Genomic DNA, 11,368 nt, shown 5'->3' with positions numbered 1-11,368 from the left:
GCTTTGGAAAGGACTTGTGTTTAGGCACACATCAAGTGCTCCTCTGTCATAAACGAGAACAGATGAAAACAACAAAGGGTTTTAGCATAGACCTGTGGCAGCTTTTCTTCAAGTGGGGACAGAGAATTTGCATAAGTAAAGAAGACTTAGCAGAGGATGGTTTCGATCCATCGACCTCTGGGTTATGGGCCCAGCACGCTTCCGCTGCGCCACTCTGCTGAAAACCACCCTAGACAGGACTCGAACCCACAAATATTGGCATAGGAGGCCAGTGACTTATCCATTAGGACACTGAGGTTGTAAAAAATAAGCCCTTGTATGCCCCATTTACTGCTGATTCCGTGACAACAATAGGCTTGGTACTTAATCAAGGCCAGCACACAAAGTAATCCAGATGAACAATTCATTTACCAGGCCACCGGGCCACTCTGCTCGCCATAGAAGAGCTCCAATTCACAGGTGTTTTCAATAGGACTTGCGTTTAGGCACACACAAAGTGGTCCTCAGTCACAGATGATATCTGGTGAAAATGATTATGGCTTCAGAATAGAAGTGCATTAGCTCTTCTTCAAATAGGAACAAGACACGTAAATAAGTAAAGTGGTCTTAGCAGAGGATGGTTTCGATCCATCGACCTCTGGGTTATGGGCCCAGCACGCTTCCGCTGCGCCACTCTGCTGTAAACCCACCCCAGATGGGACTCGAACCCACAATCCCTGGCTTAGGAGGCCAGTGCCTTATCCATTAGGCCACTGGGGCTGTTAAAGCCCATCTCTCGTGTGCCCCATTACTTCTGCTTCAGTGGCAACAAAAGGCTTGGCATTTACACATGGCCAGCACACAAAGATATCCACTGAGCGGCTACTTCGACAGGCCACTGGGGTATGACTCGCTTGCTCTTCTAATTCTCCATCTCATTCAGGTGGCTCAGTCAATGAGGCATTTAAACAGGTCCTACACACAAAGATTTCTCAACAAGCGACTACTACACCAGCTTTCCAGAACATTGTGCAGTATTGTTATAGTTCCAGGACCAAGAGGCTCCAGGTTTTCACAAGCGGGATGTGGAAGTTGCTCTTAATTTGGGATAAAGCATGTAAATAAGAGAAGAAGCCTTAGCAGAGGATGGTTTCGATCCATCGACCTCTGGGTTATGGGCCCAGCACGCTTCCGCTGCGCCACTCTGCTTGTTATAGAAAAGCTCCCATTCACAGGTGTTTTCAAAATGACTTGCGTTTAGGCACACATGAAGTGCACATGAAGTAACACATGAAGTGCCTCTGCCAGAAAAGTCATTAATGAGATCAGGTGAAAGCAACAAAGGGTTTTTAGCTTTGAGCAGAGGCAGCTTTTCTTCAGCAAGGAACAGAACATTATATAAGTAAAAAAAAAAAAAAGAAAGTCTTAGCACAGGATGGTTTCGATCCATCAACCTTTGGGTTATGGGCCCAGCACGCTTCCGCTTCGCCACTCTGCTGTAAACCCACCCCAGATGGGACTCGAACCCACAATCCCTGGCTTAGGAGGCCAGTGCCTTATCCATTAGGCCACTGGGGCTGTTAAAGCCCATCTCTCGTGTGCCCCATTACTTCTGCTTCAGTGGCAACAAAAGGCTTGGCATTTACACATGGCCAGCACACAAAGATATCCACTGAGCGGCTACTTCGACAGGCCACTGGGGTATGACTCACTTGCTCTTCTAATTCTCCATCTCATTCAGGTGGCTCAGTTAATGAGGCATTTAAACAGGTCCTACACACAAAGATTTCTCAACAAGCGACTACTACACCAGCTTTCCAGAACATTGTGCAGTATTGTTATAGTTCCAGGACCAAGAGGCTCCAGGTTTTCACAAGCGGGATGTGGAAGTTGCTCTTAATTTGGGATAAAGCATGTAAATAAGAGTAGAAGCCTTAGCAGAGGATGGTTTCGATCCATCGACCTCTGGGTTATGGGCCCAGCACGCTTCCGCTGCGCCACTCTGCTTGTTATAGAAAAGCTCCCATTCACAGGTGTTTTCAAAATGACTTGCGTTTAGGCACACATGAAGTGCACATGAAGTAACACATGAAGTGCCTCTGCCAGAAAAGTCATTAATGAGATCAGGTGAAAGCAACAAAGGGTTTTTAGCTTTGAGCAGAGGCAGCTTTTCTTCAGCAAGGAACAGAGCATTATATAAGTAAAAAAAAAAAAGAAAGTCTTAGCAGAGGATGGTTTCGATCCATTGACCTCTGGGTTATGGGCCCAGCACGCTTCCGCTGCGCCACTCTGCTCCTGGCAACACATGCGCCGTTCCCAGATGCTTTGGAAAGGACTTGTGTTTAGGCACACATCAAGTGCTCCTCTGTCATAAACGAGAACAGATGAAAACAACAAAGGGTTTTAGCATAGACCTGTGGCAGCTTTTCTTCAAGTGGGGACAGAGAATTTGCATAAGTAAAGAAGACTTAGCAGAGAATGGTTTCGATCCATCGACCTCTGGGTTATGGGCCCAGCACGCTTCCGCTGCGCCACTCTGCTGAAAACCACCCTAGACAGGACTCGAACCCACAAACATTGGCATAGGAGGCCAGTGACTTATCCATTAGGACACTGAGGCTGTAAAAAATAAGCCCTTGTATGCCCCGTTTACTGCTGATTCCGTGACAACAATAGGCTTGGTATTTAATCAAGGCCAGCACACAAAGTAATCCAGATGAACAATTCATTTACCAGGCCACCGGGCCACTCTGCTCGCCATAGAAGAGCTCCAATTCACAGGTGTTTTCAATAGGACTTGCGTTTAGGCACACACAAAGTGGTCCTCAGTCACAGATAATATCTGGTGAAAATGATTATGGCTTCAGAATAAAAGTGCATTAGCTCTTCTTCAAATAGGAACAAGACACGTAAATAAGTAAAGTGGTTTTAGCAGAGTATGGTTTCGATCCATCGACCTCTGGGTTATGGGCCCAGCACGCTTCCGCTGCGCCACTCTGCTGTAAACCCACCCCAGATGGGACTCGAACCCACAATCCCTGGCTTAGGAGGCCAGTGCCTTATCCATTAGGCCACTGGGGCTGTTAAAGCCCATCTCTCATGTGCCCCATTACTTCTGCTTCAGTGGCAACAAAAGGCTTGGCATTTACACATGGCCAGCACACAAAGATATCCACTGAGCGGCTACTTCGACAGGCCACTGGGGTATGACTCGCTTGCTCTTCTAATTCTCCATCTCATTCAGGTGGCTCAGTCAATGAGGCATTTAAACAGGTCCTACACACAAAGATTTCTCAACAAGCGATTACTACACCAGCTTTCCAGAACATTGTGCAGTATTGTTATAGTTCCAGGACCAAGAGGCTCCAGGTTTTCACAAGCGGGATGTGGAAGTTGCTCTTAATTTGGGATAAAGCATGTAAATAAGAGAAGAAGCCTTAGCAGAGGATGGTTTCGATCCATCGACCTCTGGGTTATGGGCCCAGCACGCTTCCGCTGCGCCACTCTGCTTGTTATAGAAAAGCTCCCATTCACAGGTGTTTTCAAAATGACTTGCGTTTAGGCACACATGAAGTGCACATGAAGTAACACATGAAGTGCCTCTGCCAGAAAAGTCATTAATGAGATCAGGTGAAAGCAACAAAGGGTTTTTAGCTTTGAGCAGAGGCAGCTTTTCTTCAGCAAGGAACAGAACATTATATAAGTTAAAAAAAAAAGAAAGTCTTAGCAGAGGATGGTTTCGATCCATCGACCTCTGGGTTATGGGCCCAGCACGCTTCCGCTGCGCCACTCTGCTCCTGGCAACACATGCGCCGTTCCCAGATGCTTTGGAAAGGACTTGTGTTTAGGCACACATCAAGTGCTCCTCTGTCATAAACGAGAACAGATGAAAACAACAAAGGGTTTTAGCATAGACCTGTGGCAGCTTTTCTTCAAGTGGGGACAGAGAATTTGCATAAGTAAAGAAGACTTAGCAGAGGATGGTTTCGATCCATCGACCTCTGGGTTATGGGCCCAGCACGCTTCCGCTGCGCCACTCTGCTGAAAACCACCCTAGACAGGACTCGAACCCACAAACATTGGCATAGGAGGCCAGTGACTTATCCATTAGGACACTGAGGCTGTAAAAAATAAGCCCTTGTATGCCCCATTTACTGCTGATTCCGTGACAACAATAGGCTTGGTATTTAATCAAGGCCAGCACACAAAGTAATCCAGATGAACAATTCATTTACCAGGCCACCGGGCCACTCTGCTCGCCATAGAAGAGCTCCAATTCACAGGTGTTTTCAATAGGACTTGCGTTTAGGCACACACAAAGTGGTCCTCAGTCACAGATGATATCTGGTGAAAATGATTATGGCTTCAGAATAAAAGTGCATTAGCTCTTCTTCAAATAGGAACAAGACACGTAAATAAGTAAAGTGGTCTTAGCAGAGGATGGTTTCGATCCATCGACCTCTGGGTTATGGGCCCAGCACGCTTCCGCTGCGCCACTCTGCTGTAAACCCACCCCAGATGGGACTCGAACCCACAATCCCTGGCTTAGGAGGCCAGTGCCTTATCCATTAGGCCACTGGGGCTGTTAAAGCCCATCTCTCGTGTGCCCCATTACTTCTGCTTCAGTGGCAACAAAAGGCTTGGCATTTACACATGGCCAGCACACAAAGATATCCACTGAGCGGCTACTTCGACAGGCCACTGGGGTATGACTCGCTTGCTCTTCTAATTCTCCATCTCATTCAGGTGGCTCAGTCAATGAGGCATTTAAACAGGTCCTACACACAAAGATTTCTCAACAAGCGACTACTACACCAGCTTTCCAGAACATTGTGCAGTATTGTTATAGTTCCAGGACCAAGAGGCTCCAGGTTTTCACAAGCGGGATGTGGAAGTTGCTCTTAATTTGGGATAAAGCATGTAAATAAGAGAAGAAGCCTTAGCAGAGGATGGTTTCGATCCATCGACCTCTGGGTTATGGGCCCAGCACGCTTCCGCTGCGCCACTCTGCTTGTTATAGAAAAGCTCCCATTCACAGGTGTTTTCAAAATGACTTGCGTTTAGGCACACATGAAGTGCACATGAAGTAACACATGAAGTGCCTCTGCCAGAAAAGTCATTAATGAGATCAGGTGAAAGCAACAAAGGGTTTTTAGCTTTGAGCAGAGGCAGCTTTTCTTCAGCAAGGAACAGAGCATTATATAAGTAAAAAAAAAAAAGAAAGTCTTAGCAGAGGATGGTTTCGATCCATCGACCTCTGGGTTATGGGCCCAGCACGCTTCCGCTGCGCCACTCTGCTCCTGGCGACACATGCGCCGTTCCCAGATGCTTTGGAAAGGACTTGTGTTTAGGCACACATCAAGTGCTCCTCTGTCATAAACGAGAACAGATGAAAACAACAAAGGGTTTTAGCATAGACCTGTGGCAGCTTTTCTTCAAGTGGGGACAGAGAATTTGCATAAGTAAAGAAGACTTAGCAGAGGATGGCTTCGATCCATCGACCTCTGGGTTATGGGCCCAGCACGCGTCCGCTGCGCCACTCTGCTGAAAACTACCCTAGACAGGACTCGAACCCACAAACATTGGCATAGGAGGGCAGTGACTTATCCATTAGGACACTGGGGCTGTCAAAAATAAGCCCTTATATGCCCCATTTACTGCTGATTCCGTGACAACAATAGGCTTGGTATTTAATCAAGGCCAGCACACAAAGTAATCCAGATGAACAATTCATTTACCAGGCCACCGGGCCACTCTGCTCGCCATAGAAGAGCTCCAATTCACAGGTGTTTTCAATAGGACTTGCGTTTAGGCACACACAAAGTGGTCCTCAGTCACAGATGATATCTGGTGAAAATGATTATGGCTTCAGAATAGAAGTGCATTAGCTCTTCTTCAAATAGGAACAAGACACGTAAATAAGTAAAGTGGTCTTAGCAGAGGATGGTTTCGATCCATCGACCTCTGGGTTATGGGCCCAGCACGCTTCCGCTGCGCCACTCTGCTGTAAACCCACCCCAGATGGGACTCGAACCCACAATCCCTGGCTTAGGAGGTCAGTGCCTTATCCATTAGGCCACTGGGGCTGTTAAGGCCCATCTCTCGTGTGCCCCATTACTTCTGCTTCAGTGACAACAAAAGGCTTGGCATTTACACATGGCCAGCACACAAAGTGATCCACTGAGCGGCTGCTTCGACAGGCCACTGGGGTATGACTCGCTTGCTCTTCTAATTCTCCATCTCATTCAGGTGGCTCAGTTAATGAGGCATTTAAACAGGTCCTACACACAAAGATTTCTCAACAAGCGACTACTACACCAGCTTTCCAGAACATTGTGCAGTATTGTTATAGTTCCAGGACCAAGAGGCTCCAGGTTTTCACAAGCGGGATGTGGAAGTTGCTCTTAATTTGGGATAAAGCATGTAAATAAGAGAAGAAGCCTTAGCAGAGGATGGTTTCGATCCATCGCCCTCTGGGTTATGGGCCCAGCACGCTTCCGCTGCGCCACTCTGCTTGTTATAGAAAAGCTCCCATTCACAGGTGTTTTCAAAATGACTTGCGTTTAGGCACACATGAAGTAACACATGAAGTGCCTCTGCCAGAAAAGTCATTAATGAGATCAGGTGAAAGCAACAAAGGGTTTTTAGCTTTGAGCAGAGGCAGCTTTTCTTCAGCAAGGAACAGAGCATTATATAAGTAAAAAAAAAAAGAGAAAGTCTTAGCAGAGGATGGTTTCGATCCATCGACCTCTGGGTTATGGGCCCAGCACGCTTCCGCTGCGCCACTCTGCTCCTGGCGACACATGCGCCGTTCCCAGATGCTTTGGAAAGGACTTGTGTTTAGGCACACATCAAGTGCTCCTCTGTCATAAACGAGAACAGATGAAAACAAAAAAGGGTTTTAGCATAGACCTGTGGCAGCTTTTCTTCAAGTGGGGACAGAGAATTTGCATAAGTAAAGAAGACTTAGCAGAGGATGGTTTCGATCCATCGACCTCTGGGTTATGGGCCCAGCACGCTTCCGCTGCGCCACTCTGCTGAAAACCACCCTAGACAGGACTCGAACCCACAAACATTGGCATAGGAGGCCAGTGACTTATCCATTAGGACACTGAGGCTGTAAAATATAAGCCCTTGTATGCCCCATTTACTGCTGATTCCGTGACAACAATAGGCTTGGTATTTAATCAAGGCCAGCACACAAAGTAATCCAGATGAACAATTCATTTACCAGGCCACCGGGCCACTCTGCTCGCCATAGAAGAGCTCCAATTCACAGGTGTTTTCAATAGGACTTGCGTTTAGGCACACACAAAGTGGTCCTCAGTCACAGATGATATCTGGTGAAAATGATTATGGCTTCAGAATAAAAGTGCATTAGCTCTTCTTCAAATAGGAACAAGACACGTAAATAAGTAAAGTGGTCTTAGCAGAGGATGGTTTCGATCCATCGACCTCTGGGTTATGGGCCCAGCACGCTTCCGCTGCGCCACTCTGTTGTAAACCCACCCCAGATGGGACTCGAACCCACAATGCCTGGCTTAGGAGGCCAGTGCCTTATCCATTAGGCCACTGGGGCTGTTAAAGCCCATCTCTCGTGTGCCCCATTACTTCTGCTTCAGTGGCAACAAAAGGCTTGGCATTTACACATGGCCAGCACACAAAGATATCCACTGAGCGGCTACTTCGACAGGCCACTGAGGTATGACTCGCTTGCTCTTCTAATTCTCCATCTCATTCAGGTGGCTCAGTCAATGAGGCATTTAAACAGGTCCTACACACAAAGATTTCTCAACAAGCGACTACTACACCAGCTTTCCAGAACATTGTGCAGTATTGTTATAGTTCCAGGACCAAGAGGCTCCAGGTTTTCACAAGCGGGATGTGGAAGTTGCTCTTAATTTGGGATAAAGCATGTAAATAAGAGAAGAAGCCTTAGCAGAGGATGGTTTCGATCCATCGACCTCTGGGTTATGGGCCCAGCACGCTTCCGCTGCGCCACTCTGCTTGTTATAGAAAAGCTCCCATTCACAGGTGTTTTCAAAATGACTTGCGTTTAGGCACACATGAAGTGCACATGAAGTAACACATGAAGTGCCTCTGCCAGAAAAGTCATTAATGAGATCAGGTGAAAGCAACAAAGGGTTTTTAGCTTTGAGCAGAGGCAGCTTTTCTTCAGCAAGGAACAGAACATTATATAAGTAAAAAAAAAAAAAAGAAAGTCTTAGCAGAGGATGGTTTCGATCCATCGACCTCTGGGTTATGGGCCCAGCACACTTCCGCTGCGCCACTCTGCTGTAAACCCACCCCAGATGGGACTCGAACCCACAATCCCTGGCTTAGGAGGCCAGGGCCTTATCCATTAGGCCACTGGGGCTGTTAAAGCCCATCTCTCGTGTGCCCCATTACTTCTGCTTCAGTGGCAACAAAAGGCTTGGCATTTACACATGGCCAGCACACAAAGATATCCACTGAGCGGCTACTTCGACAGGCCACTGGGGTATGACTCGCTTGCTCTTCTAATTTTCCATCTCATTCAGGTGGCTCAGTCAATGAGGCATTTAAACAGGTCCTACACACAAAGATTTCTCAACAAGCGACTACTACACCAGCTTTCCAGAACATTGTGCAGTATTGTTATAGTTCCAGGTACAAGAGGCTCCAGGTATTCACAAGCGGGATGTGGAAGTTGCTCTTAATTTGGGATAAAGCATGTAAATAAGAGAAGAAGCCTTAGCAGAGGATGGTTTCGATCCATCGACCTCTGGGTTATGGGCCCAGCACGCTTCCGCTGCGCCACTCTGCTTGTTATAGAAAAGCTCCCATTCACAGGTGTTTTCAAAATGACTTGCGTTTAGGCACACATGAAGTGCACATGAAGTAACACATGAAGTGCCTCTGCCAGAAAAGTCATTAATGAGATCAGGTGAAAGCAACAAAGGGTTTTTAGCTTTGAGCAGAGGCAGCTTTTTTTCAGCAAGGAACAGAGCATTATATAAGTAAAAAAAAAAAGAGAAAGTCTTAGCAGAGGATGGTTTCGATCCATCGACCTCTGGGTTATGGGCCCAGCACGCTTCCGCTGCGCCACTCTGCTCCTGGCGACACATGCACCGTTCCCAGATGCTTTGGAAAGGACTTGTGTTTAGGCACACATCAAGTGCTCCTCTGTCATAAACGAGAACAGATGAAAACAACAAAGGGTTTTAGCATAGACCTGTGGCAGCTTTTCTTCAAGTGGGGACAGAGAATTTGCATAAGTAAAGAAGACTTAGCAGAGGATGGTTTCGATCCATCGACCTCTGGGTTATGGGCCCAGCACGCTTCCGCTGTGCCACTCTGCTGAAAACCACCCTAGACAGGACTCGAACCCACAAACATTGGCATAGGAGGCCAGTGACTTATCCATTAGGACACTGAGGCTGTAAAAAGTAAGCCCTTGTATGCCCCATTTACTGCTGATTCCGTGACAACAATAGGCTTGGTATTTAATCAAGGCCAGCACACAAAGTAATTCAGATGAACAATTCATTTACCAGGCCACCGGGCCACTCTGCTAGCCATAGAAGAGCTCCAATTCACAGGTGTTTTCAATAGGACTTGCGTTTAGGCACACACAAAGTGGTCCTCAGTCACAGATGATATCTGGTGAAAATGATTATGGCTTCAGAATAAAAGTGCATTAGCTCTTCTTCAAATAGGAACAAGACACATAAATAAGTAAAGTGGTTTTAGCAGAGTATGGTTTCGATCCATCGACCTCTGGGTTATGGGCCCAGCACGCTTCCGCTGCGCCACTCTGCTGTAAACCCACCCCAGATGGGACTCGAACCCACAATCCCTGGCTTAGGAGGCCAGTGCCTTATCCATTAGGCCACTGGGGCTGTTAAAGCCCATCTCTCATGTGCCCCATTACTTCTGCTTCAGTGGCAACAAAAGGCTTGGCATTTACACATGGCCAGCACACAAAGATATCCACTGAGCGGCTACTTCGACAGGCCACTGGGGTATGACTCGCTTGCTCTTCTAATTCTCCATCTCATTCAGGTGGCTCAGTCAATGAGGCATTTAAACAGGTCCTACACACAAAGATTTCTCAACAAGCGATTACTACACCAGCTTTCCAGAACATTGTGCAGTATTGTTATAGTTCCAGGACCAAGAGGCTCCAGGTTTTCACAAGCGGGATGTGGAAGTTGCTCTTAATTTGGGATAAAGCATGTAAATAAGAGAAGAAGCCTTAGCAGAGGATGGTTTCGATCCATCGACCTCTGGGTTATGGGCCCAGCACGCTTCCGCTGCGCCACTCTGCTTGTTATAGAAAAGCTCCCATTCACAGGTGTTTTCAAAATGACTTGCGTTTAGGCACACATGAAGTGCATATGAAGTAACACATGAAGTGCCTCTGCCAGAAAAGTCATTAATGAGATCAGGTGAAAGCAACAAAGGGTTTTTAGCTTTGAGCAGAGGCAGCTTTTCTTCAGCAAGGAACAGAACATTATATAAGTTAAAAAAAAAAAAAAGAAAGTCTTAGCAGAGGATGGTTTCGATCCATCGACCTCTGGGTTATGGGCCCAGCACGCTTCCGCTTCGCCACTCTGCTCCTGGCGACACATGCGCCGTTCCCAGATGCTTTGGAAAGGACTTGTGTTTAGGCACACATCAAGTGCTCCTCTGTCATAAACGAGAACAGATGAAAACAACAAAGGGTTTTAGCATAGACCTGTGGCAGCTTTTCTTCAAGTGGGGACAGAGAATTTGCATAAGTAAAGAAGACTTAGCAGAGGATGGTTTCGATCCATCGACCTCTGGGTTATGGGCCCAGCACGCTTCCGCTGCGCCACTCTGCTGAAAACCACCCTAGACAGGACTCGAACCCACAAATATTGGCATAGGAGGCCAGTGACTTATCCATTAGGACACTGAGGTTGTAAAAAATAAGCCCTTGTATGCCCCATTTACTGCTGATTCCGTGACAACAATAGGCTTGGTACTTAATCAAGGCCAGGACACACAAAGTAATCCAGATGAACAATTCATTTACCAGGCCACCGGGCCACTCTGCTCGCCATAGAAGAGCTCCAATTCACAGGTGTTTTCAATAGGACTTGCGTTTAGGCACACACAAAGTGGTCCTCAGTCACAGATGATATCTGGTGAAAATGATTATGGCTTCAGAATAGAAGTGCATTAGCTCTTCTTCAAATAGGAACAAGACACGTAAATAAGTAAAGTGGTCTTAGCAGAGGATGGTTTCGATCCATCGACCTCTGGGTTATGGGCCCAGCACGCTTCCGCTGCGCCACTCTGCTGTAAACCCACCCCAGATGGGACTCGAACCCACAATCCCTGGCTTAGGAGGCCAGTGCCTTATCCATTAGGCCACTGGGGC

General features: G+C 47.0%; 9 non-coding genes across 9 annotated transcripts; all 9 read right to left on the bottom strand.

The window, feature by feature from the left end:
• Window positions 1-686: 686 nt before the first annotated feature.
• On the bottom strand, window positions 687-759 carry trnar-ccu (transfer RNA arginine (anticodon CCU)). Its single transcript has one exon. It is a non-coding gene; the product is annotated as a tRNA-Arg (tRNA).
• A 725-nt stretch (window positions 760-1,484) lies between these two features.
• On the bottom strand, window positions 1,485-1,557 carry trnar-ccu (transfer RNA arginine (anticodon CCU)). The gene has a single exon. It is a non-coding gene; the product is annotated as a tRNA-Arg (tRNA).
• Window positions 1,558-2,987: 1,430 nt separating this feature from the next.
• On the bottom strand, window positions 2,988-3,060 carry trnar-ccu (transfer RNA arginine (anticodon CCU)). The gene has a single exon. It is a non-coding gene; the product is annotated as a tRNA-Arg (tRNA).
• A 1,429-nt stretch (window positions 3,061-4,489) lies between these two features.
• Window positions 4,490-4,562, bottom strand: trnar-ccu (transfer RNA arginine (anticodon CCU)). The gene has a single exon. It is a non-coding gene; the product is annotated as a tRNA-Arg (tRNA).
• A 1,430-nt stretch (window positions 4,563-5,992) lies between these two features.
• trnar-ccu (transfer RNA arginine (anticodon CCU)) lies at window positions 5,993-6,065 on the bottom strand. Its single transcript has one exon. It is a non-coding gene; the product is annotated as a tRNA-Arg (tRNA).
• A 1,420-nt stretch (window positions 6,066-7,485) lies between these two features.
• trnar-ccu (transfer RNA arginine (anticodon CCU)) lies at window positions 7,486-7,558 on the bottom strand. The gene has a single exon. It is a non-coding gene; the product is annotated as a tRNA-Arg (tRNA).
• Window positions 7,559-8,283: 725 nt separating this feature from the next.
• On the bottom strand, window positions 8,284-8,356 carry trnar-ccu (transfer RNA arginine (anticodon CCU)). The gene has a single exon. It is a non-coding gene; the product is annotated as a tRNA-Arg (tRNA).
• Window positions 8,357-9,787: 1,431 nt separating this feature from the next.
• Window positions 9,788-9,860, bottom strand: trnar-ccu (transfer RNA arginine (anticodon CCU)). Its single transcript has one exon. It is a non-coding gene; the product is annotated as a tRNA-Arg (tRNA).
• Window positions 9,861-11,295: 1,435 nt separating this feature from the next.
• trnar-ccu (transfer RNA arginine (anticodon CCU)) lies at window positions 11,296-11,368 on the bottom strand. The gene has a single exon. It is a non-coding gene; the product is annotated as a tRNA-Arg (tRNA).

Source organism: Pseudorasbora parva, chromosome 5, assembly GCF_024679245.1.
Source record: "Pseudorasbora parva isolate DD20220531a chromosome 5, ASM2467924v1, whole genome shotgun sequence".
In the NCBI taxonomy this organism is placed as follows: Eukaryota; Metazoa; Chordata; class Actinopteri; order Cypriniformes; family Gobionidae; genus Pseudorasbora; species Pseudorasbora parva.
The sequence above is the reverse complement of the archived record's forward strand: the minus strand, read 5'-3'. Positions and strand labels throughout refer to the sequence as shown.